Below are 25537 nucleotides of genomic sequence, written 5' to 3' on the forward strand. Positions count from 1 at the left end.
AAGTAAAGAAGAAGAAAATGCAATCACTTTACGGGCCACAGCTGAGGCATTCATTATTCAAACAAACAGGAATGAGAAAACAGTGCAAGAAATTTCATGGTTCCATTTTAATTGCCTTATGCTTTACCAGAAATATGAATCATGCTTGCAGCGCTTGACAAAACTGGGGACAGTGCTGGAAATGTATACAACCAGAGCTTGCCAAAGATATCTGTGGGCCTGAGGAAGAAAATCCAGGTGGCATCCACTGGTGGCAATATAATAATAAACACAATAATGGACAATTTACTGTCTTTAATGGTGTCCTAATATCTGCAACCTAAGGCAGTCTACCACGCCCTAATATGAATCATACAGACATCCCCTATGTAGATGTTTATGTGCTCTGGGGTTTTGTTCTAGGCCGTATCCTCTCAGGAAGTGAAGCCTTTTGGTCCCTAGGGTATGGCGCTCTCAGAAATATGACCACAACTGCAGAACACACTTTTCACTAAGACCTGTCAAAGCACCTCGCTGCTCTGTTTAATCCACCTTGGGAAAACCTCTTTGTTGACAAGAGGACTTTTAAACATTTTGAGAGAGGATTCCCAACTAGGGCTTGTATGCCATTTTGTGGCCTATTGGATTACGGGCAGAACACAACAGGGTATGACAGGTTGCGGGCGGAACCTCGTGGGGTAAATAAGAAACAACAATGTTATTTGTGGGTAATCGTCTAAGTGACCAATCCACACTATTTCATCAAATACAGTAAAGACCAGAAGTATGTAGGATAGGTTTCACTCTGTTCATAAAACAGGCAGCCATAGATTGCTTTTTATGGTCCTTACTTCCTGGAGAGAGTAGTGGTCAACTACATTTTTTGTTTTTCATTATGTTCACAATAATATAATGTCGAAGGCAATTATACAAATAAAGCTTCATACAAACAGTTTCTTTGTGGTTTCACATTTAACCCACACATTTACTACCATGGACAGATTTTACCACAGACAAAACATAAGCATGATCACCTATGGGTTTGAGACTCTGCTAAAAACATTCCTGTTCAGACAAACCTACCTAGGTGCTGAGAAAGATGAGGTAATTTTAATCTGTTTTCATTTTTGGACTTTTGTATGTTTTGAAGTAGGGCTGTGGTTTTTTTCCTTGATTTTACTGTTTCATCTTTTTGTAAACTGCTTTGAGCACTTTTAGAATCAAGCGGTGTATAAATTTCATTAAATAAAAAATAAACTAAGAATTTTGAAAACGTATGTGCATGTGTGTGTGTGTGCACATTAATCAATATACCACAGGCAGAGCTGCTAAATTATTTGCACAACTGAGTAAAAGAGAAGTACAGGATACTGGTCCGTAATCTCTTGCTGGATGCAAGAAGGCTGTAGCTAAAGATTTAACTCCCCACTGGGTAGAAGTAGGATTAAAAAACTGTTTTGGTAGAGGAAGGAAGCAAAATATGTGGGATTTGATGATAATGAGCTAAAAACTGCTTGGTAATAACAGAGCTATGCTTATAGAATATTCGAAGGGGGGGGGTAGAAAAGCCACAGGGGAAATGTTTTGTTTATAACAACGTATGTTCAACCAGTGGATTTAAAATCAATTATAAAAATGAATATGCTCTGTCTCTCTCACTAGCCTATATCCTTTGCCCAGTCACATACCCTCAGGTCGAAGCGCCCAAAGGCCTGGAACATGAGTGTCCATCTTGCATGTCTCTTGCCTTGCTGATATGTTTAAATTGTCCACTTGTGCCAGTGGTGTAGAGATATCATCATATGGAATTGCCAGTTTCACAAGCCAGAGCGTGTTTTGAATTGTACATGCCTCTCTCTGAAAAGGGCACATAACTCATGCAGGAGAGCAAATGCTTAGCAGACCAATGACCCCAGTTTCTCCAGATAAAAAAAAATCTCAGGTAGGCAGACTTGGAAAAAAATACTCTTCTTTAAGACCTTGAAGCAATGCTGCCAGTCAAAGCAGAGAATGCATGACAAACTTAATGGACTGTGGTTTAAGGCAGCTCCTTACAGTTTATATATCTCACAGACGTCAGAGCCAATTTGACAGCTGCGTACATCTCTGCCATTTGTCTGCTGCTGAGACTGAGAAGCACACATAGCTTTGCCTTAGACTAACAAAAATCAATACTTTATGCGTGGCGTGGATGGGTCGGGTAGGGAACGGAAATCAAACCCAAAAGGAAATACTGTCCAGGGTCATTAAAAATCGCAAAAGCCTTGTGAATCTTTGCAACAAGCCCCCCCCCCCCTTTGATTGCAAGATACGTGGAACAGTGTGAGGAGCAGCAAGTGAGTTTACAAAGGCTTAAAAAGAATCCTATCTGAAACAAATATTTCCACTCGACTCCCTAAATCAATTAGTTGGATTTATATAACTGCTTAGCCAAATCAACCACTTAGGAAAGTAACTCAGTCAGATGTGCATTTTCTATTTTGCTTAATTGACCCGAACAAATAAAATGCTTAAAATCAAGTTTTTGCCTTTTTTCTTCTCCCTACAGAAATCTCTCAGAATTACAAATGAACCAGGAAAGGATTTAGGGGGCCTAGTGCAAATAGGAAGAGGGGCTTCCAGCAGAGCAGTACAGTGGTACCTCAGGCTGCGAACTTAATTCGTTCCTGAGGTCCATTCTTAACCCAAAACCATTCTTAACCTGAGGCGCGCTTTCGCTAATGGGGCCTCCCACTGCCGCCAGTACGCAATTTCTGTTCTCATTCTGAGGTGAAGTTCTTAACCCGAGGTACTACTTCTGGGTTAGCGGAGTTTGTAACCCGAAGCATTTGTAATCTGAGGTGTTTGTAACCCGAGGTACCACTGTATCAGTTCTCTGATATCTGGTGGTCACCCTGAACCTATCAGAGAATGGAGAATTGAACCACCACACTCAGAACCCTTCAGGTCATTTTCCCTTGGGAGAAGTAGTAGTAGACAATTTCTCAGTGATGCTTCCCTTCTTCAAAAAAAAAAAAGTTTAAAAAATGTTGTCAACAAAACAGTCTGCATTAACAAAAGTGTTTAGGCACACAACCTGAGGAGGAGCCTGGCAGCTACATACCTTAAGCCCTGAAGTGGGGAACCTTTTTCAGTAGAACAATGGGTGTGCCATTGTTTGAGAGGCTACATTTCCACCATGAAAACAGACACATATCTCTATCCCCCTTCGAGGCAAGCAAGAGAAATGACCATGGTTCATGAACTTTAGAGGAGAGTGTGGCATGGGGACAATGAGGGGTGCATTGTGTGTGGTGGACATGGACTGGTGAGAGTTCCAGCCACTGGACAGAAAGTTCCGGAAAGATGCATTTTACTGTTGGGCCTGAGATTTCCTCACCCCTGCCTTAAGCAAACAAACCCATCCTCCTTGGTCATACCAGGTCAACCAGGAGACAGACGTAGAGAAGGGATGTGTGCTTCTCCTCAACTATACCTAGACCAGCCTACTTCTCAGGATGCCCTGCCAACTCCTTCAGCTCTGTAGCCCCTGCCCTGCAGGCCCCAAGGTGTCATTAAACATGGTTAAGCAGCCCTAGGGGATTGTGGGGTGCTATCTGGGACCATCGACAAAATCAGCCATGCAATGAGGAAGAGACTGAAATGTTGTCACAAAACAGGAAATGAGTTAAAACGGCAAAGAAGTGTGTGCAGCATACTTAAAGGTAAAGGGACCCCTGACCATTAGGTCCAGTCATGACCGACTCTGGGGTTGCAGCGCTCATCTCGCTTTATTGGCCGAGGGAGCCGGCGTACAGCTTCTGGGTCATGTGGCCAGCATGACTAAGCCGCTTCTGGCGAACCAGAGCAGTGCACGGAAACGCCGTTTACCTTCCTGCCGGAGCGGTACCTATTTATCTACTTGCACTGTGACATGCTTTCGAACTGCTAGGTTGGCAGGAGCTGAGACTGAGCAACGGGAGCTCACCCCGTCGCGGGGATTCAAACCGCTGACCTTCTGATTAGGAAGCTCTAGGCTCTGTGGCTTAACCCACAGCGCCACCCACATCCCTTAAGCGGCATACTTAGAGATAGTCAATACAGGGTGTGGGTGTGGTGGGATCTTATATTGTGGTAAATTCTGCCTGTTTTGGGCCAAGGGGGAACATAGGAAGCTGTCATATACTGAGCCAAAACACTGGTCCATCAGTTCAATATCTTCTACATCAGTGTTCATCAACCTTGAGTCCCAGATGTTGCTGAATTGCAACTCCCATCATTGTCAGCCAGCTTAGCCCGGGGTTTCTCCCAGTCCTACTGGAGATGCTAGGGACTGATCCTGGGCCTTATGTATGTAAACCAGACGTTCTCCGTACCACTGAGCTATTGCCATTCATTTCATTGAATCCCAGAACTAGTAGGTTTAGGAAATTGCTGCTCCCCACTGATTTTTTTAAATATTTAAATACTCATGCATGCCTCTCTTTCTTCCCATCCTTCCCATGGGTCTCATCCTGCAAAAGTCCCATGGCTTCCACAATCTCCTGGATTGGCTATCAGCCAAAAACATTTACAAAATGGCTGTTGCTATCTTGAATGCATTTCCTCAGAAGAAAAGACTTGATTTTGGCAGTGTTCCTTTCGCGGGCATATGTGTTTCAGGATTGCAGCCTGCGTAGCTTCTGAATGCATTGTCAGAGGGCAGACTGACTGCAAGACAAGGCAGGGAATAATTAGCAGTTAACTCCCCAGAGAGATGGAGGGGGGGAAACAAAGGAAAGAGAACCTCTGTTCTTCAAGCCATCATTCAGCTGTGTAATAACACTTTCTGAAGTGGGGATAACAGTTATTATATATGGTACACTGAAGCTCCATGAAGGCACAGTCCACAGAAAAGCTAACTAGGCCTTGCGTTATTTTGTTTTTGTCTAACGAAAGAAAAACATTAGTTCTTTGGTGTACAACTTTTCTGCTCTGTGCACGTCAGCTGGGTAGAAATGATTTACAAAGATGCTTGTAAAATCCCAATCGCCAACAGATTCAGCCGTCTTCCTATCCAGATTTGTATCCTCATTAGAGCCCTTTCATTCTAATTTTATGCCCCCATTTGAATAATGCTTTACTATTCATTTTGACAGAGCAGGCTGTTCTTGCAGAATCTGAAGCAGCCGTGCTATCTAAAAGGACTGGTGAACTGAAAGAAGAAGAAGAAAGCCATTTCTCAGGTAGAAATGGTGTTCTACTTTTGTTGATTCTGGTGCATTGCAATGATTAATTGATACTTCGGCAGCCCAGGAGAGGCAGCTCACCTGACTGCTCCTACAACACTAAGGTCACAAAGAAAACATCTGCTGACATGGTCAAGGTGACCCTCAGTGGTTCAGGGTCAGAGAACCTGGCCAAACCACATTGGTGGAGGCTTTATAATCTACCTATAGTAAGATGGGAAGAGTATAAGGTGCTAAGGCAGGGGGTGGGCAAAACTGTTGAGGAAGGCATTCCCTTGGGAAATAATCTGCATGGGGTGTCGCATGCCGGTGCAGTGCTGAGCTAGTTGATCACAGATGGAGCCAGGGGCAATTTTGTTCTGGATTAATTAATCCAGAATTTAAAAAATGGTCCTGAATCTATCATCTCAGAAGCAAGCCCCATTGGGTTTAACACCTACTCTCAAAAAGAGCATGAAAAGAAAAGAAAAGAAACCCAAAACAGTACATCAGATCAGCGCAACTGCTCGTCTGGAAAGCAAATTAAAGCAATTTCTTCTTCATTTTAGTGTGCTATATACATAACGCAGAGAACTAAGAAAAAGTGAAGGGCAAGGTAAGGAAGGAACACAAAGAATGGAACCCTGATAGGATGGATATTTACATGAAACTGCGCAATACATTTCTTGCCCACATAAGCAGGTTAGATGCTATGAATGTTTGGTCAAAACTAAATCCTATTGCATTCAATGGGATTTACTCTCAGGTTAAGTGGAGTTAGAACTGCAGCACTAGCCTTCCACCTTATGCACACTGACCTGGGCGTAAACCCCATTGAATATTGTGGGATTTACTTCTGGTAAGTATGCCTTGCATAAGACAGTTGATGTAGAGTAGAATTCCATGCACGCTTTCCTGGCCACAAGCCCACTCAACTCAATGGCCTTAATTCCATGCAAAATTGAAAAACAGGACCATGCTGTACTTCTACTGCTATATGTTCAACTTTCCCTGCTAATCTACAGAAAAAATGTCAACGCTGTGTACAAACAACATTTTATTATAGAATCCATTAAGACTAGGTACTTGTTGTAGTTTCCCCCCCTACATAGTCTACACACAGTCTAGATCTACTGCATATTTTTTTGCCCCTGAAAAGCACTTCTTGAGAAACTGGTTTCACTCTGAAAATAAAAGCACATTGCAGATTTGAGTCTGCGTTTCTCCTCAATATGTCCATTTTAAAACAGATGTAGGTGGTTCTGACAATGGTGGGTGGGTTATCTACTCCTGCCCAGTGACGCTATAGGTGGGCATATACCAAAATTGCAATCACCACTTCCTCCTTCATTTACCTGAGGCATGTGCAGGGAAGAAAAGGCATGGGTAACCTAATCAAGGGGAGGGTTTTCAAATGTGGATGAGCATGCATGAATCCAGATTGGAAAAAAACTACATGTTTATGCTACGATCAGGTTAGTGTGTATGCAGCCCAGCCTTCCATTTACTTTCCCATTTTCGAAGCATTCTAGTCAGTGGCAAATCCACAAGAAAGACACTCCCATCTGTTAGTTGGATTGTGTATTTGAATTTAATTAGGGTTTTTTGTGTGTGAGAATGCCTAGCGAGCAGACCAACAGACGTACAGAGAGCTTTGCCAATGCAAGTTGCAATTTAATTAGCAACAAAACAAATCTTTCTGGAATAGTTTGCTCCTGCTATGAGTTTGTTTCTGCTGTAATGTTGAATTACCAATCCACTTGGTTTTTAAAAGCTTGTTACATCCCTCTTCAAGTGGCTGAGAAATGTATCTGCCCTACATAATTTATTTTAGTTGTACCAATGTAACAAACATCACTTCTCGCAGGGGATCCTGGGAATTGCAGTGTGGTGACATAAAACATTTCATTGGAGTCTTAACCCTGTTTTGGGGTGAATACATACTCTACAGCTGCATGTGAAGCTATGCCTGACTGAATCTCGCTTCAACAGTTCTTCTGAGTTATCTCGGCAAAGTGAGAGACTGAAATGCTATTCCAGTATTGTTCTTCTGCTGTCCAATGGTTTGACAAGAGAAATACCCCTCTCATCTTGAAGGCATCAATAGCCACAGCTTTCAGCTGTAGATCAGGAGGAATGCAGTCTGAGGGATCCATTTTAACCTGATTTGTCCATGGGATCTGACTGTTCCAACCCAACTATGTCATGCCTCTTGCATCAATCACCTGCTTAGGTCCAAGCCATCAGGATTTGTTTATTTATATGTTTTTAAAAGCCCAGCTAATTATAAACAAAATTATATATCCAAATTCACATGTGAAAAATGTATAATATGTATGAGTCAAGCCCCATGCTGGACTAAATTTCTGCAGCATAATTTTATAAGTATTAACACTAAGTATTTTTACACAGTTACATTAATTGTAGGCATCTGTTTATATGCAGGGTACTTTTTAAAAATGGAGTATATATACACATAAAATTATACATACCATGTGTATAATAATGGATATAATATGGAAGAGTTGTTTGTTGTACTATTAGCAAAGCCATTCAATGAAATCCCATCATGGAAAAATCCATGCAGATAAGCTCCATGTCGAGATTTTCAGAAAATTCCACCCATACTTCCGATAACCCCCCACTTAGATTAAATAATCCAAACTCAGAAAGACAGTGGGAATCATACATAAAGTTCTTCTGCTTGAGTACAATGAAGTGCAGTTGTTTCATAATGCAATAAGACCTAGCCTGCCTTTCATTTCAACCAGAGTATAATTGATGATAGTGAGTACAGAAGCACATAGCCATATTATTCTTTCTGAGTATGTTGCTGATAGAGAGAAAAAGATTCTACAGATTGTATTCTATTGTAACCATAACAATGATCCCATCCTCTCATACGGCCCACAACTACTGGTGTGACAGGAGATCTAAGCGACCTATCCCCTGATAGCTATGGGTGAAGAATATAAGATAAGGTTACCAGAAGTCCCCGTTTCCCGGGGACAGTCCCCGGATTTACAAATCAGTCCCCATACAAAATCCATTGAAGTTGAAAAGTGTCCCTGGATTCATTGAAAAAAATCTGGTAACCTTAATACAGTATAAGAGCCTGGGCAGAAGATACTATCTAAGAGTGAAGATGTGAAGCAAATACTCTGCATCCACTTGGAGAAACATGACACATCTGATGCTACAGTTACACTCTTTGGTCATTGTCACTCTGATCTCCTAGACTGGCCATCTAGTGGTCAGAACACTCCTCTGCACTGAGTGTGTCTGTGTGTGTGTGTGTGTGTGTGTGTGTGTGTGTGTGTGTGAAAGAGAGAGCGAGAGAGAGCAAGAGAGAGAGAGGGAGAGAGAGAGAGAGAGAGAGAGAGAGAGAGAGAGAGAGAGAGAAGGAATATGTACATTAATGTGTATGAGTTAAGGTTTATGTATGAAAGCTCTTCAAATTTCTGAACTATATCCAATACGTGTCCTTACCGTTTCCCCATATAAGAGTCTCACAAGCTGTTACTTATAATAATAATAATATTATATATATATATATATATATATATATATATATATATACACACACACACACACACACACACACACACGCCGCCCATCTGGCTTGGTCCCCCCAGCCACTCTGGGCGGCTTCCAACAACACACTAAAATACAATAACCTATTATACATTATGAGCTTTATGTGCAAACAATATGTTGCACTAATTTTGTTCGTTCTTCAACAGGTCTTTAACCGTGGTAAATTCTTAGAGGAGTAGACCACAACATGCTAAATTTCTTTTCCAGGCACCCAAGGAAGCACCTTCAGCACAGGACCAGATGAATATGCCCAACTCCACTGAAAGAATAAACTTGTGCAGATTTCCACACATTTTTTTGGGGGGGGGAGCTGTCCCCAACAAGCACAACAGCTTATGTCTTATAAATCAAGTAATGAGTCCAATAACATTTTACTAGCTTATTCACTGAAACATGCCTATGATAGTCACATGCCCAGATTAATTTTCATAAAAAGAAACCATTTCCCCCCTCAAAAAAAAAAAGCTGTCCTGCCTAAAGAAAATATTTACCCAATTTTAACTAGGTAAGTGGTTTTTACAAGCCCATATTAAGCACTTGCTAAACTCAACCAGAGGTTCATGGAAATATACTGGCTTAAGATATATACATTGCTTCTAAAAAAAATGTTCTGACCCCCTGCAACAAATTTTCAAGCTATCTGAAATTATTGCACACAGGACACCCACCTGCACCCTGCCGCTTTTGAAAATGGCAAATAATCATGATCAGAAATTTAAGTTTGAATCTGTACTCCTTGTGCAAACATCATCTGTAGACATGGATAGAGTAGCTTCTTTGCAATCACTCAAACAAGCAAAATAATTTTCACAACAAATATATTCACGAAACAAGTTATAAATAACACTGCTGTGGCCTCAGCTTGAAAACTCAGGCTCACACTTGATTCTATGCATGTTTAGGCTGATATTCAATGCACACTTATCTGGAAATAAATCCAGCAGGCCGTGCTTAACACATTTAGCTCAGCTGGTAGAGCTTAAGACTCTTGATCTCAGGGTTGTGGGTTTGAGCCCCACATTGGGCAAAAGATTCTTGCATTGGGGGGGGGGGTACCCTTGTGGTCCCTTCCAGAGTTTTAGGATGAGGCTGAAAATATACTGGCTGCAATGAAACCAATGTAAGACAAAGGGGGTCATGCATAACTTGTATACCCAAGTTAAAGTTGGATGTCTTGGGGGGGGGGAGCATGTGGAATTTACTCAGAATTACTATTATATTTTCAGAGACAATTCTTGATTTCGATTCTTTGTAGAGACCTTACTAATAGTGGATTGTTTTATCCACGCTCCAACAACCACCCTCTCCATCCAAATTATTGCCATTTGTTAGCTAAGTGATATGTGAAGGGCATGACATTTTGCAGGGGCGTGAGGAGAAAGCTGGGAAAATCCAACTGCGTGAAAGCTAATCTCTAGTACAGCTATGCTGGGTTCCTCCCATGTGATGCTGGGTGATTTGAGCATATTCAGAATCAGTTCTAACAGTCAAATAAACCCATTGTAAGATTCCAAACAGAAATACCACGAGGAAGGAAAGTTGGTCCTCTAAAACTGTTGGTTAAAGAAATGAAGTTCAGTGGTAGGGTTTAAAAGCTAGATGGCGGAGGAGAAAAAAATGCCCAAATATAGGCCTGGCATCAGCAGCTGGCATCAAGCTGCCATGGTCTGAGGTAGGTTGGGACGAATGAATCAGTCTGTTTCTGGTGTATGACTGTTTCTCATGTGTTCATTCATTTCTATTCCATCCTATTTCCATCTTTAACTCTGGGTTGTTGTTGTGTTAAAAAAAAATACAAAAGATTTGCATTAAAATATGTATTTTAGCACACTACATATTTAAATATTTTATATTCAAAGTATTTTATTTTATGTGCTATCATGATAAAACATATTTAAATTTAAAAGTTTATTTTTAATACATATTTTAACTCAATGTATTCCTTTCTAAACACATTGAATGTGTTATTTTTATGCATTTTAGAACATGTTCCGAGCTGAGACATGTATCACAAATGTTGGAGATAATAGAATCATAGTGTTGGAAGGGACCATGAAGGCCATTTAGTCCAACCCTCTGCAATGCAGGAATCTTTTGCCCAACACAACTCACTACCCTGAGGTTAAAGGTCTCTACTTGAAAGATGTGGGCCAAACCACAGTCTCTGCCATCCCTAGCACTAGGCCCCTGACACTTGCCCTGGGCTACCAGGCAGCTAGGTCTTGTTCCCCACAATGCCCCAAATGTAGCATCACTTACAAACATTGTGGGAACTAAATGGCAGCTAGATCCAGCCACCTAATGCTGCTCTGAGCATTGCTTCTGCTGCCATCCATCATCACTGCCAGGTAAAGCCACAATCCATCAACAGAGGGCACTTTGGGCAACTTTGGGCATCTTTGCCCAGGGACCCCTCAAATCTTACACAAGACTTGTAAAGATGGCCCTCCAAAACCTTTATTTGTCTGATTATCACATGAGCAGCACTACTGTGAAGTACTGAAAAGCAGGCAGAATTTAAGATCATTAACTACAAGGGATATGCAAAACATGTCTCTTTATTTCTATGGATTTTGCCACCTTCCTCCATGCTGAACTTCATCACTGCCCTGTTCAGAATACAAATACAGAACACAAATCTGCCTGGCTTGTAATGCTCAGATGAATTATGAATCAACTGTCATTTCCCCCAGAATTTTAACAGCTCAGGGAAGAAAGAGAGATTTGGCACATATGCAGAATGGGTCTTTGGTTGAAGGCCTACTTTTTGTCCAAGACTTTGGCCAGGCATCCGAACGACTGAGATAATGCACAGCACTGCAATGCATAGCACATGGTCAGTAGAGAGACCAAACTCATGGAGGTGTAGCAGAGGGGTCAAAACCAGGGAATCCAGCCCCTTCGGTTCCCTCGTTGTGTGAGCTATGAATATCTGAAGAGGGCTTATCTCAGGAAATGGAAACACCAAAGTCCCTTCCCGACTCAGGGCAGTGAGCAAGTCTAACCTGTGTGGCATATGGGCAGGAATGGGCAGTCTGTGGCACTGTGACATTGTTGGCACTCCAACTCCCATCAGCCTGAGCTTTAACAACAATGATCAGGGATGAGGGGAGTTAGTAGCACACAGGCTGAATCCACAAATGGCATCCATCCAGTTGCCAACTCAACACCTTCTGCAAGCCTGAGTCTTGAGAGGTGCTAATGTTCTACACTAGCCAGAGCATATTCTGTGAGCCAGCAAGGCTCAGTAAGGAAACAACAAAAATGTATGAACAGAATGATTCTTCCATAACCGGCTCACTCCGTTGGTTCTTACTAAAGGGGAAAACCTTTCTCACTGACTTAAGGGAAGCATTTTTTATAGTAAGTAAGCCTCCTTGAAAATAAACACTAGAGGAGATACATTTACTATGCCCTAGTTAAATTAGTCGTGAATAATTACAGTGTACTGTTGATCACATAACTGAAATAGCAAACACTGAATTGCTACATTGCTGAATTAATCAAGGGAGAGTGGGCTAATTAAGAGTAGGAAATCTGCTGGTAAGGCAGTTGAATAAAATGTGTCTGAAGGTCAGTTTTAGAAGGTCTTTTCGCAAAACAGCTTTCTCTCTTCATTAGAGTTTTAGACAAAAATGATAACTTTGCCTAAGAGAACAAGAAAACCATCATAAAGTCTATACACAGTTTGTAGAGTAGGTGCAGATTGTGTGTGTTTGCTTGCCCACCCACCAGGCCTTTCCACAATTAAGACTTCATATACCAAGCAAATGCATGAAGAAATTAATTTAAAAATTGTCCAGTAGCACCTTAGAGACAAACTAAGTTTGTTCTGGGTATAAGCTTTTGTGTGCATGTGTGCTACCTTAATCATCTTCAAACATTCTGCAATGCTTGTCATACAAGCAACCGCACGCGCATTCGCGCACACACACACACATACACGTATGTCTCTTCTAAAATCCGAGTTGCAATAATCCCCGACGAGGATGGGAGCAGTTCTGCTCTCCCCCGTCTGCTATGAGGCTGAATGCACTCTCCCTAATTCCCTACAAAACCAGCAAGCACAGCAGGGGCTTAGTAAAGAAGGTGAGCTTCCAGCATGAGACCCTCAAATGTTTTTCTCAACAATTCAGGGTAAGGGGCTTCCCCGCCCCCTTTCTTTTCTCCAAACCCTGGATGCTGAGTCATGTATCTGCAGGGCCTTAACATTTAGAGTGGTACCTCAGGTTACAGACACTTCAGGTTACAGACTCCACTAACCCAGAAATAGTACCTCGGGTTAAGAACCTTGCTTCAGGATGAGAACAGAAATCGTGCGGCGGCAGCGGGAGGCCCCATTAGCTAAAGTGGTGCTTCAGGTTAAGAACAGTTTCAGGTTAAGAATGGACCTCCAGAACTAATTAAGTTCTTAACCTGAGGTACCACTGTATTGTATCTTGATCCAGGCTCTCCCTAGTTTCACATATTCTTTCGGGACCCAAAGAACATCCACCCAGCCCGGAGGGTGGCAATAAGAGTGAGGGGTTTTTTTTGGTGGTGGCCCCATTTGTGGAATGTTCTCTCCAAATAGGATTGCCTGGCACCTGCTATAATGTATTTTCACCACCAGGGGGGGAAAACTCTTCTCTTCTACCAGGCCTTAAAAAAAAACACAGTTTAATATTATTTTACTTAACTCTGACTTTGAACTTATCGCCTCTTTTTTTTTTTTTTTTGCCTGTTCTGAATCTCCAAACTTTCCGCTTCATTAGATGACCCAGGGTTCTATTGTAATGAGGGAGGGAGGGAATTCCAGCCTAATTCTTGATATGTTTTCAGCAAGAAAACATGAGGTCACTGGGTCTTCAGAAAGGAGACATTTGACCTTCACAAAATGATAATAAAGTACCAGTGTGAGAAATAATGACACAAACACAGCCACACACAATAGACATATGCTGTAAATACACAGAGAACCTCTCAGTATCGCATTAACTCCACCCAAGACTTTCGCTTCTTGTCTTTGCTTGACCGCTTAATGGGATACATTATATTAATAATTTCTCCTATAAAAATTAGTACAATTCAAATGGGGAAATGTCTGTGCGTGTTATGGAGCGAATGCCGGCGGGGGGGGGGGGGGGATCTGCTGCAGTCGTGAGCAGAGGATCCATGGTTCCCCTTCCTTCCCTCCTCCGTGGTTACAAAGCATGGATCCTCAGGATTTTTGCATTGGGCTACTCCAAACTCACTGTCAGATCACATGTCTGTGGCCACAGCATGAACCATAAAAATCATATATCTACTATTTCATTTAGAATTTTTTTTTCTTGTTTTCCTCCTCTAAAAACTACGTGCGTGTTATGGTCTGGTGCGTGTTATAGAGCGAAAAATACGGTATCTTGAATTTTCTACTCGCTGTTTCATATCAATTTTCTTCATTTTTTAGTGACACTTGAAAAACGTGGGCTGACTGATACATGCAATAATAATCATCATCAGGCAAATTACAGTGTACAGTAATCATCAACATTCCATCTTTTAAGTTTTGTCTGTTGTTGTAATAGTCTCCTCTGTTTTATATGCATTATAAAATGAAATAATACTGAAACTGACACGGGGACAAACAGAAGAAGACGCCTTCACCCCAGTATGGCTCCCCTTTATCACATACACAGCCCAACAGGACAATGACAATAACCCACCAACAGCATACAAATCAATATGGCTAACCTGATCCGAAACACCCACCCACCTCACTCACACACGAAAACAAAGATCACCACAGCCAATCACAAGCAAACAATCACACCCTAGGCCAACCCCAACCTCTCTTACCACCAAAGGAACACAAGTGAACAACACAAATAACGCTGACACCAAACTCTACATACATTAAACATAATAGAAACACCGCCACCCGACCCCACCCCCATCCATCTTCCCTCTCTCCACCCCCCTTTCTTTTTTCTTTCTTTTTTCTTCTCCCCCTAATGCCTCAACAAATGAAACGGATTTGTAAAAATGCTACATGGAGAGAAAAAAATGAGGCATTACACTTACTTCTGTAAAACAAGAAAATCCTTAATAAAATGTTTTTTAAAAAATAAATAAATAAATAAATAAAATGAAACAATATAAAAGCTTTAAAACCCCCCCCCCCCAAAATCCCATCATCAGAAGTCCTTATTTCCACTTCATAGTAGCGTTAGAAGTGACCAAGGGGCCCATTTGTAGCAAGACAGGAGATGGCATTGTTCCAGAGGCAACCAGGGCGGCATCTCGTCATTTCCAACCTTTCCATGACCTTCTAATTCTTTGCTGCATTAACAGCTGAAAAAGTAAATGGTGAAACATAACAAATGTTCCATTTGATAATGTTTAAATAGACAGTGCCAGAAAAGATAATGCTTACTTGAATGGAGCATTCTTGAAGCGAACACTATTAATGTACCTAATCTGGCTTTGTGCTCCCTTCAAAAAGAGGATTCTGTGCTTGTATAGCGCATCCCGAAGGACTTCCTTCTCCAGTAATTCATTGCCTTATAAAAGGGATGGCTGCTAGGTATAATAATGGTAGAATAACTGTATAACTTTGTATTTGCTTATTTATAGTTCCCCAGCGGATGGATTTTTGTTCCAGGACATGTTAGGCCTGGAATAAATCATATATCTAGCACTTGGACTTTTAAAATGCTTTTCATATTTTTCTTCTTTTTCAGCCTGTTTTCTGGTGGGTACCAAAGGAGATCCAATAAGACTAGTGAAATTTCTCAGGCTTGCTTCAGAGATTTAAATGCCATGGTGATCTCCATTAAAAAACTACAGCAACAAACCAGCACTGACAACAAACAGCAATAGTTGGGAATAAATGATGAGTTGGATGTGCTGCTGGAACCATTTCAATGTAAGTCACATTGGGCACAGTGGTCCCACCAGTGGAGGAATTCTCACCTTATTTCTCTACCACACCAGCCTCTCTCAACCTGGTACCTTCCCAGATTGTGTTGGACCCCAACTTCCATCAGAGCCAGCCAGCTTGGCCAATAGTCAAGGATTATGGGATTTGTAGACCAACAGGACCTGGAGGAAGACTGTTGTACCCTGTACACTTGACAACTTGCAGCTGAATGGTAAGTTCCTAAAACTATGATGGTAGAAGAAGAGAAAGCAGCTGAATGTTTTCCTCTCTGTTCCTTCTCTAGCCATTTCACCCTTAACCTTCAATAGCAAGAAATGGTTGAGAGGAAATCCTCCTCCTTCAATGGCAACAACAGTAAAGCCGTCAAATAAAATTCATCTGGAAATTATATATTGCACGGCATCTCTATATTAGTTCCTAAATGTGACCTGGAGTTTAGAAGAATAGCTCAGTCAGTGGATCATAAGACTCTTAACCTCAGAGTCTATGATCAGCTTCAATATTATTCATTTTTCCAATTACATAATGTAGCCATTAGCTAAACAAGAAATTACGAAAAATATTTCTACTAAGAAATGTAAACACAGCATCTTTGGTGACATTTATGTCAGCTAAGATGAAAAAGAAAGGCAGATTTCATTTTAAACAAGGAAAATCAATTGCCAAAATAGCAAAACTGTGGACGACTGATGGTGCACTTGCTAAATATGTGGGTTATCAATTTCCCGGCATATCACGGACAACTGGAAACACCAGATTAAAACTAATACTAACTGCCAAGGCCAGGAAATGAGGCAGTTTGTGACTATTTACTAAATGAAATTAAAAGTAGTAAAGTTTATGAATGAAACAACAGCAGCAATAATATAGCAGTTTTGTTGTTCATACTGTTTCACATTTATTATCTCAAAGAGCAAAGGTAAACATGTTGCTATAAGAAAAAATTCCAAAAGTCCATATTCAGATATTCTTTTTATTAGCCCATACAAAAGATAACAAAATACTGTTCCCTACTGTTTAGTGTTCCCTAGAACTCTTAATCAAACTAGATGCTTAAAACCCTGGGCAAGATGGAGGTGGGAAAAGGTTCCTGGTGTTTTTTACTGCATCCATATCTGCATCTGGTAACTTTTAAGATGGAGTGTGGGATGAGCTAGCAGACATTCAAAGGAAGTGGTTTCAGGTTCCAAGCTGCACCATGGCCTTCTGGGAAGAAGAAACACACAATGGCTGAGTCCCTAATGTCTGCAAATACAGCAGCCAACTGTTACTCAGTTCTGTTTCCATCCTTGGGCAAAACAGATCGGTTCCTTTAATAGATTGAAAACAGGAACAAAGAGAAACCGTGTATTTCAAAGGAGCTAGATATTTTAGGTGTGATGCCAGGTAAAAAGGAAAGTCAATAGTAGCCAAATTGGGTAGCCTTACCAACCACTAGGCAAAGCTACTCAATTTGGCTTCTCTAACTGCTAGGTAAATCTACCAAGAAACTTCTTGGTTCCCAATTCATTCTCTTAGAGACACCATGCTACACCAGCTCTCAAGAGGACTACACTTTTACTGAACCCAATAGGATCTCATGAAGTTGTTTCTCAAGTGCCTAACAGGAGAAAGGCAGGTTATAAATAGAGTAAGTTCTGCTGAAACCAACGAATTAATCCCAGAGCAAATGGCTGTGGTCCAGCCCCCATGCACACATGTCAAGCACTCCAACTGTTGTCTATGGCAAGAGAAAGGGGAAAGCTTTTGTGCAGTACAAAGCTGTCAAACAGGGAGAGATCCATGCTCACACAGAGCTCTGGATCACGGCCAATGCATTTAGGATCAGGGTGTCAAAAAGATTAAATCATTCCATCGATTTTATTTTTAATTGTATGGCACAGCCTCAAAAAGAAAAGAAAAAGCCCTGAGTCATGCTCACATTCTGCTGTCAGGTGCCCAGTGCTTTGTGTTTCACTTTGACATTTTTGCCTCGTAAATTAAGCTTTAGTAGAATTTAGTCTTTCCAGTAAAATACATCCTTGGCAGAATACCAGGAGAGATTTCAAGCTCGAAATATAAGTATAATATAAGTATATGGAGGAGGGATAATGATTACAACAAAGCAGGTGGGATTTTTAGGAAATCAAGTCCCAAAAGTGTCTTGCCATCATCATTACTGGTACCATATTCTTTACAATAGAGCAATATATATGGGTTTAAGTTAGGCATGGTGTCTCAGTGCATGAGCACTGCATGCAAAAGGTCCCAACAGCTCTAGGTAGGCCTGGATAAAGACCACCTGAAACACTACAAAGCTGCCACCAGATATTGTAGATGAGCAAATGAACCATCTTGGTATAACACAGAATAAGCATTAAAGCGGCATTTAAGTTGGCATTTTAAAGGAGCATCTTCCAGCAAGTCATGTTCACTGATGCAAGCCACATTAAAAGAAACAGGAGCACTGCAAAAACATGTGAGTTTTCTTGCAGACTGATTAAACTAAAAGGGAGATTGTGGCCCATGGTGAATTTCTCTGAAGCTCACTGTTGCCATGATCCTTCTCTGGAGTTAAGGGGATGCTTCTTCACTGACACACAACCTTTGACGCCAGTGCAGAGATCTGATTATACATTTCATTCAGGAATTCAGCAGCAGCCAGGAAGCCCATTGAGCAGCAAGCGTGCATTATGCTTGGCAGCTTCCAGCTTCCATTCAAAGCCTCCATAATTGGAAACCAAACAAGAGTATCTGCCCTGACCTCTAATTGGAGACACCCACTTCTAACTTTGGATTAGATGCTGTTAACCCACCTTTTGTCTGTTAGTGCAAAATAAGAGGTCTGTGCTGCCTTCACCTGGCGCTTAATTGTTTCACTTGTTTTGAGAAAAGCAGCTTTCCCCATAGTGGTATTTTCCTCTCTTTTTTTGCCTACCTTTCAGTATACAGTGGTACCTCGGGTTACATACGCTTCAGGTTACATACGCTTCAGGTTACAGACTCCGCTAACCCAGAAATAGTGCTTCAGGTTAAGAACTTTGCTTCAGGATGAGAACATAAATCGTGCTCCGGCGGTGCGGTGGCAGCAGGAGGCCCCATTAGCTAAAGTGGTGCTTCAGGTTAAGAACAGTTTCAGGTTAAGAATGGACCTCCAGAACGAATTAAGTACTTAACCCTAGGCACCACTGTACTTGCACAGTTTTTACTGAAGCAAATGTGAACTTATAGCTGCAAATGGGGCGCCACGGCCGTTGTTTCTATTACACCCCTAAGAGTAGGCACGTTGATACACGTGGAATGGATGTGAAACTTCTCCACCTTGGACAGAGAGGCCTGATCCAATACAGAAATTAAGCAGCAAATACTTTTAAGGAATGGTGAGTTATTCCTTCCTTGATGAAGCGAAAATACTATGAAAAAAGAGTGCCAGCTCTGCAGCACTGGATACTTACGCTCTGTGTTTCCATGCTGAGAAGCACATTTGCCTTCAAATGGTCTGTACACTCAAAACTGAAACATCATTAATCTTAAGCAACATGCCACCAGGAAGTCTATGCTAGACTGGGAAGGCCGCTTAAGTTTGGGGTGGTTTTTATCTAGTGTCTTCGGTTTTTATGACAGACATTTTCAGCTTAGCACTAAAACAGGAAGCAGGAAATCTGTGGACCAGATCATACCAGTGACCTTGCTCTCTTGTTTCAGCCTAACCACTTCTCTGGCTATGACAGCTATCCCTGGCTCCAGTTTTCTGCTGTACTTGTGCCAGCTCTGTTTTGACATCCCTCATCCACTTTCACATTGGACTCAAGGGAATCCTTCACTCTCCACGTGCTCCTGCCTCCTCATCACAGCAATAGCTCTGTTCAGATTTTGTGTGCACTAAATATGCAAGGGAAGAGTTCTAGAGGCTCCTCATGCATTTTAGAACCCTTGAAATACGGGTTCAAAAGCACATGAGTAGAAGAAGCAGCCCACTTCGTGAAGCTGCTCTCCAGCTCCATGAGGCAAAGCACTCATTCCTGCAGCCCCCACCATGCACACACAATGGGAACATGTGAAGGGGACTTCTACCAGTTCTTTGTGTGGCAAATCCCCACTCGCCCTCCAGTACTTTTAATTAAAATGTGGGCAGTCCTTTATTGACGTGGCCTGAATCCTCCCTTGCGTTCATACACAATCACACAAAAACTCTCCTTTGCTTTATGTGTACAAATAATTCCTCTCACCCTCAGACTGTGTTTTACAACTGCCCTATTCCTGATCAAACAAAAAACAGCTGGACAAACCTGATAATATGTTCAACATGGGGGCGGGGGCGCTTGGGCCCACTGCTTGCTCAGCTCGCCAACCTCCCTACAAGACACTTTACTTGCCCAGCCATGAAATCATCCCAGCTTCTCCCACCTATTTTGTGTCCGTTTTCACCTCCCACCCCATCAACCATGCCCCCTTCTCCCTGCTCCTTTTCCAGAACCACCCTCCCTTGCTCCCAAACCATGGTAAGCCACCTGCATCTTCCCCCTCCCACACATTGCAACTAGTAAGCACCCTCTTGACCTTATGCCAAATTACAAAGCCACCACCCCCTTCTATTCTGCTACCCCTTTCATTTTCGCCCCATTTCCATGCCTCCTCCCTCCTCCTTTTCTGCAACTCCCCATTGCACTCCTTATTTTTACCGTCACCCCTTTTCCCTCCCCAGTTCTTCCAACTACCCATTGCACACAGACCACCCCCATTTCTATGCCTCCTCTTATTCTGCATCCCACTTTGTATTTACATGTTACTAAATCTTTTAAGATGAATAGAATCTTAAGTGCAAGCCTGTCAATTCAGTTCTGTACTGGTGAGCACAGCATTTACTTGTGTGAGACTGAAACTGAAGTGTTATGCCTACATATTTGGGAGCCTACACTGAACTCAATGGCACTGGCTTTTGAGTAGACAAATATAGGACCCTGCTATGAATTACAGTTCTGCAGGACTGTTTATGAAACTCGCTCATCTTATTCTTCCACATAATGAAGGGCTCAGTCATTGATCCTTGGAGTAATCTGAAATCTACATAGCTGCCTAATCCAAACAACATTACTACAGCCTCCTGCCATCCATTTTAAGACTCGCTTGCTCTGAGAGTCAAAGGGGAAACATCCAGTTCAGAAAATGACATTTTCAGGGACATTTGAGATCCAGTATTTCTCTGGGTTAGAAATTCTGCTTTCATCATGAAAAGAACTCCACACACTCACTGCAAATAAAAATAAATAAAAGCAGGCACTCAAAGTAACTCCGTGTGTTAGAGAGAGAGTTCCATGTAGCTTTGGCAGGAACTAAACAAAAACTCATTACCAGAGGCACTTCAGGAGGCATTTGATCGCAAGGGGGTGCCAGCAGAGCATCACAGAGCACAAGAACTCTTAGTGCAAAAATTGCCCAAGTAATAAACATCAAAGCTTGCTTCTGAGTGTTTGTCACAGGTTGTTCTGACACTCTGAAAGGAGCAAGATGGAGGAACAGAAAGAGAGCACGCAAAATTGTTTCTTTTAGGATCAGTGCCCCTTACTTCAAAATACAGTGGTGCCTCGCAAGACAAAATTAATCCGTTCCACGAGTCTCTTCGTCTAGCGGTTTTTTCGTCTTGCGAAGCAACCCTATTAGCGGCTTAGCAGATTAGCGCTATTAGCGGTTTAGCGGCTATTAAAGGCTTAGCGGCTATTAAAGGATTAGCGGCTAAAAGACTATTAGCGGCTTAGCGGCTTAGAATGGGGGGGAGCGGAAAAAAATCGGAACACTTGCAAGACATTTTCGTCTTGCAAAGCAAGCCCATAGGGAAAATCGTCTTGCGAAGCAGCTCAAAAACGGAAAACCCTTTTGTCTAGCGGGTTTTCCGTCTTGCGAGGCATTCGTCTTGCGGGGCACCACTGTATCCCATATCCACACAGCTGAATGGGATCTCCTCTTCTAGGTTCCTGCCATCCACCCTCACAATGAAATCAACAGCCATGGGTGTCTTCCTTCCTTGCTGCACTGCTATTCTGGGGTGCTGTTTTGTTAACTTTGTTACCAGCTAGCTTATGGTTGTATTTTTGTGATTTTAATAGTTTTGGGTTTGTTTTGTTTTAAAGGTGGTATTTATGTAACCTGCCCTGGGACCATTCACTGAAGGATGGGCTCTTAATTACAAAGAGAAAAGGTGTCTCTAATTCCATAGACTTTGATCCAGCCATCCTAGTGCAACATTTCCATTCAACTCTGCCAGGCCTTCTTTGCACCTCTCCAATGCTTATCCTAGTGGGGAAAGTCCCATTGCACTCAGGCTTACTTCTGAGTAGACATAGACTCATAGAGTTCTAAGGGACCACCAGGGTCATCTGGTCCCACCCCCTCAAATGCAGGAATCTTTTGCCCAATGCCTAACTTGCGTTGCTAAAAGAGCACTTTTTAAAAATGAGCCAGTTGTGTGGCTCATCACTCCCACCTTCTCACTGGTCTGCAGCTGCTGCCACCATCCTCACAAAGGAACTTAAGAGCACCAGAGCTCCATTGTAGTGGTGTGTTTTGGCAGCAATGGGGGCAGGAACTGGGAGTCTGGCTGGGGACTGCCAAGTGCTGATTGTTTATGAAGGTGGCCCTGGCAGATTCTGATCCAAACCAGGCTGACAGCACTTCCTTTGTGGCCTTGGGGCAGCATGAGGCCAGGTCACTGCAGGGTGGCATCTGGCGTGATAAGCATGCACAAGGGAAGTGGATGCAAGCAGCAACCAAGAAGTTCCTGCTCCTAACTCTGGGTCCACTTTCTTTCCCCCTCCGTGCCCAGCTGCACCCTGCTGCAAGTAGCACACTGGATATCAGGCAGGCTGCCTGGCTTTCTATGGCAAGGAGAAGCAGGTAGGGGTAGGTGAGTGGAGACAGTTCATTAGTAGGATATGAGGATATTCTGGTTGGGGGGGCTGAATTGGAAAATTAAAATTCAAGGGTACTTTGCATCAGAACATTTCTCAGTGCCCTGGAGGGTGTTCAAATTTAGCATGCTTCTTTTACTCACATTTAGTAAACTGCTAGGCTCGCCACCTGACACCCATTCACTGCTACTAATGAACTTATGGATCAGGGAACAATTCACGGAAAAACAAAGCAAACTGGGAAATTTTTGTTTGGGAAAACTTTCTGCCCCGTATCACTCATTCAAGCAGAGGAAGGGACACTTCTGGTGGATGAAAGTGTCCCCTCCTGTTGGTGATGCAGGATTCCAAATCTCTCTCTCTCTCTCTCTCTCTCTCCTCTTTCTCCATTGCTAGTAGTGCCATTGAAATCAGAAGCCATGACTAAAGGACGAACCACGAAACAGGAGCAAAGAGCAAGACAGAAGTCAGGAATGAAGGGCAACCAAGGACACAGGGATACACCAGAACTCAGGAAGGCCTTATTCCTTGAGAGCAAGGCTTTAGCAGGCCATCTGACCAAAATACCTTCCTGCCCAGGAAAATTCCTAATAATCCTAGCAAGGGGTCCAGTTTGGTTGGAGTAGTCCCCCGCCAAACAAACAGCTAGGGTTAATCCAACACCAGGTGCTTAAAATATTTAAATAAAAATTGCAAGCAAGGAAGTGGCATTTTCTTTGTCCAGAGCTGTCAGTTTGTCTATTTATTTATCTATATTTGGCACCAAATGATATTAATTTATTGCCAAATAAAACATAAGCACTGGCAGCCTGCTGAGGCAAGCACATTAGACAGGATTCTATTTCATCAAGGCAAATGGTCTCACAGAGCTGCCAGAAAAAGAAGTGCACTAGGCATTCCATGTCAAAAAAGAAAATAAAAAAGAAAATCCCAAAGCCACTTTTCTATATGCAACTAACAAATGCAACAGAATAGAACAAAAGAAAAGAGAAGTTTTAGCATTAGAAACTTCTGCTACTCTTCCATACATCTCAGAAATGCTGGGAATCAAATCAGCTAGCCAGCTGCAGCTTTTAAAAGATCCGAGTGTGATTCACATGAATACAATGTCATAGGGAAATGGCAGGTGTGAAGAAAAGCACATGGGGTTTTTTGAAAGGGAGGAAGAACTTTTTTAATCAGAATCAGCCTTTAAATATGCCTTCTTCTTCTGTTTCTTATGTTTCATTGAATCAAAAATGAATTTTTTAAAAAACTGAGCATGAGCTAGCCAAATGGTAAGTACTTTTGAATCTTATTAAACACTTGTGCAAATTCCATTTATTTCAGTAAATGTTTAAATCTTTGTGTTCAGTGGCAGAATATCTTTGAACACCAGCTAGAAGGGACAGAAAGCCATTTCATTAATGCTCTCTTTGTGGGCTTCCAGAGGCAACGGAACAGCGGCTATTGAAAACAGACTGCTGGATTACCTGGAACCTGGTCTGGGGTCTGTGCACACAGTTGTACATTCTAACTTACATCACAAGGTTGTGGTGAGGATCAAATGAGGAGGAGGAGAACCATGTATGCCAGGTTGAGCTCATGGAGAAAAAATGTGGGGCATGAAATGCAATCAATCAATATTCTTTCCCACAAAGAATTCTGGGCAATGTAGTTTACCCACCACAGAGTTACAATTCCCAGCAATTAACTACAGCACCCAGCATTCTTTGAGGAAAGGTGTGTGCTTCAGATGTGCTCACAGGTATAGTGAGTACACAGCTTAACTTCATTTCCAACAGTAGCCCATTCCAACAGCAGCAAGGCTGCACCTTTTTATACAGAGGTAGTCAACCTGGTGCCCTCCAGATGCTGTTGGACTACATCTCCCATCATCCCTGACAAGGAGCCACAATGGCTGGGGATGATTAAAGATGGGAGTAACAACATCCAAAGGAATGACATAGTGCCCCATTGCTGCAACGTGCACTCCATTTAGTGCTTAAAAGTAGTCATTTGGCTGCTCATAGGTAAGTATTTATTTTTTAAAAAAAAAACATTTTGGAATAGCAATAAAAAATAAATAAAGTGGAATTAGGTTCATAAGCCCTTATAAAGATTGCATTATGCAGCTCTGATGACACTGTCGTTTTAGTTTCTAAGCCTGTCATTAGCTCCGATTTTTAAAAAAGGGAGAAAGAACTGTCTCACTGTCTTTTACAGATGCTGGATAGTTTGAAAATACAGCTGCTTATATAACCAAAAATGTTAAGTCATCCAGAAGTAGCTTCCTCCCAAAGGGCAGCCAAGCTTATTAACTAGCAGAAAAGTAAAATAAATAAATGCAACTCCTTCCTGTACGAGTTTCCATTTTGCAAAGGGACTCATTAGAATTTGCTTTCTAAAACGTTTAGTTCATTGTTCCAAAACAGAGAAAGAATAGAATCTGGGTGGGGCATATGAAGGGAGAAGGAAGGGGAAAACAGGGAGTATTTGCTTGAGGCGTTGTGTCAGGAAGGCAACACAACGGGGAACACATTAGCAGGTTGTAGTTATTGTCCCAAGTGCAATGGAGTGTAATAGCACGGCAAGGGAGTTGATGAATAATGCACAGCATCAGGACAATTGCCTGCTTTCAGTATAGTGACTGATTCATCAGCATGCATATAAAAGTTACCGTGCAAGTTGGATAAGGTACCATGTGAAGGTTTCTGCAAATGGTCTGCAAATGTTATGTAGCAGGTGATGTACTCCGTTAGCTGTGTCCTCAGATGTGTCTACATCATGGGTCGCTAACCTGGCACTTGCAGAGACACACCAGGTTGTTTGCCCTCGTGTATTACTATTACTAGTGTTGGAATAGTAGGAACTGGTTTCACCCATCAAGGAGCTTTCTGAATGTGCTCAAGCATGTTCCATATGTGTGATTGAGATGCACTTGCGCAAAGACAGGGAGGGGGGGTTTATGTATTGTCTGTGAGAGAAAGGAAATGATACACTTGGGT

At 42.1% G+C, this 25537-nt stretch overlaps 1 protein-coding gene and 1 long non-coding RNA gene across 17 annotated transcripts in view; one reads left to right on the forward strand and one right to left on the reverse strand.

Moving 5' to 3' along the window:
• Positions 1–23260, forward strand: LOC310706665. Of its 2 annotated transcripts, XR_014526028.1 has the most exons (5): positions 1–1083; positions 5097–5183; positions 5735–5781; positions 15467–15877; positions 22947–23260. It is a non-coding gene; the product is annotated as an uncharacterized lncRNA (long non-coding RNA). The 2 variants fall into 2 exon arrangements; XR_014526029.1 differs by lacking the exons at positions 15467–15877; positions 22947–23260 and adding an exon at positions 8970–9112.
• KCNMA1 (potassium calcium-activated channel subfamily M alpha 1) overlaps positions 1–25537 on the reverse strand; it is a 557989-nt gene that overhangs the window by 308233 nt on the left and 224219 nt on the right. The window lies entirely within an intron of this gene.

Source organism: Podarcis liolepis, assembly GCF_965112155.1.
Source record: "Podarcis liolepis genome assembly, chromosome: 5".
Lineage (NCBI taxonomy): Eukaryota > Metazoa > Chordata > Lepidosauria > Squamata > Lacertidae > Podarcis > Podarcis liolepis.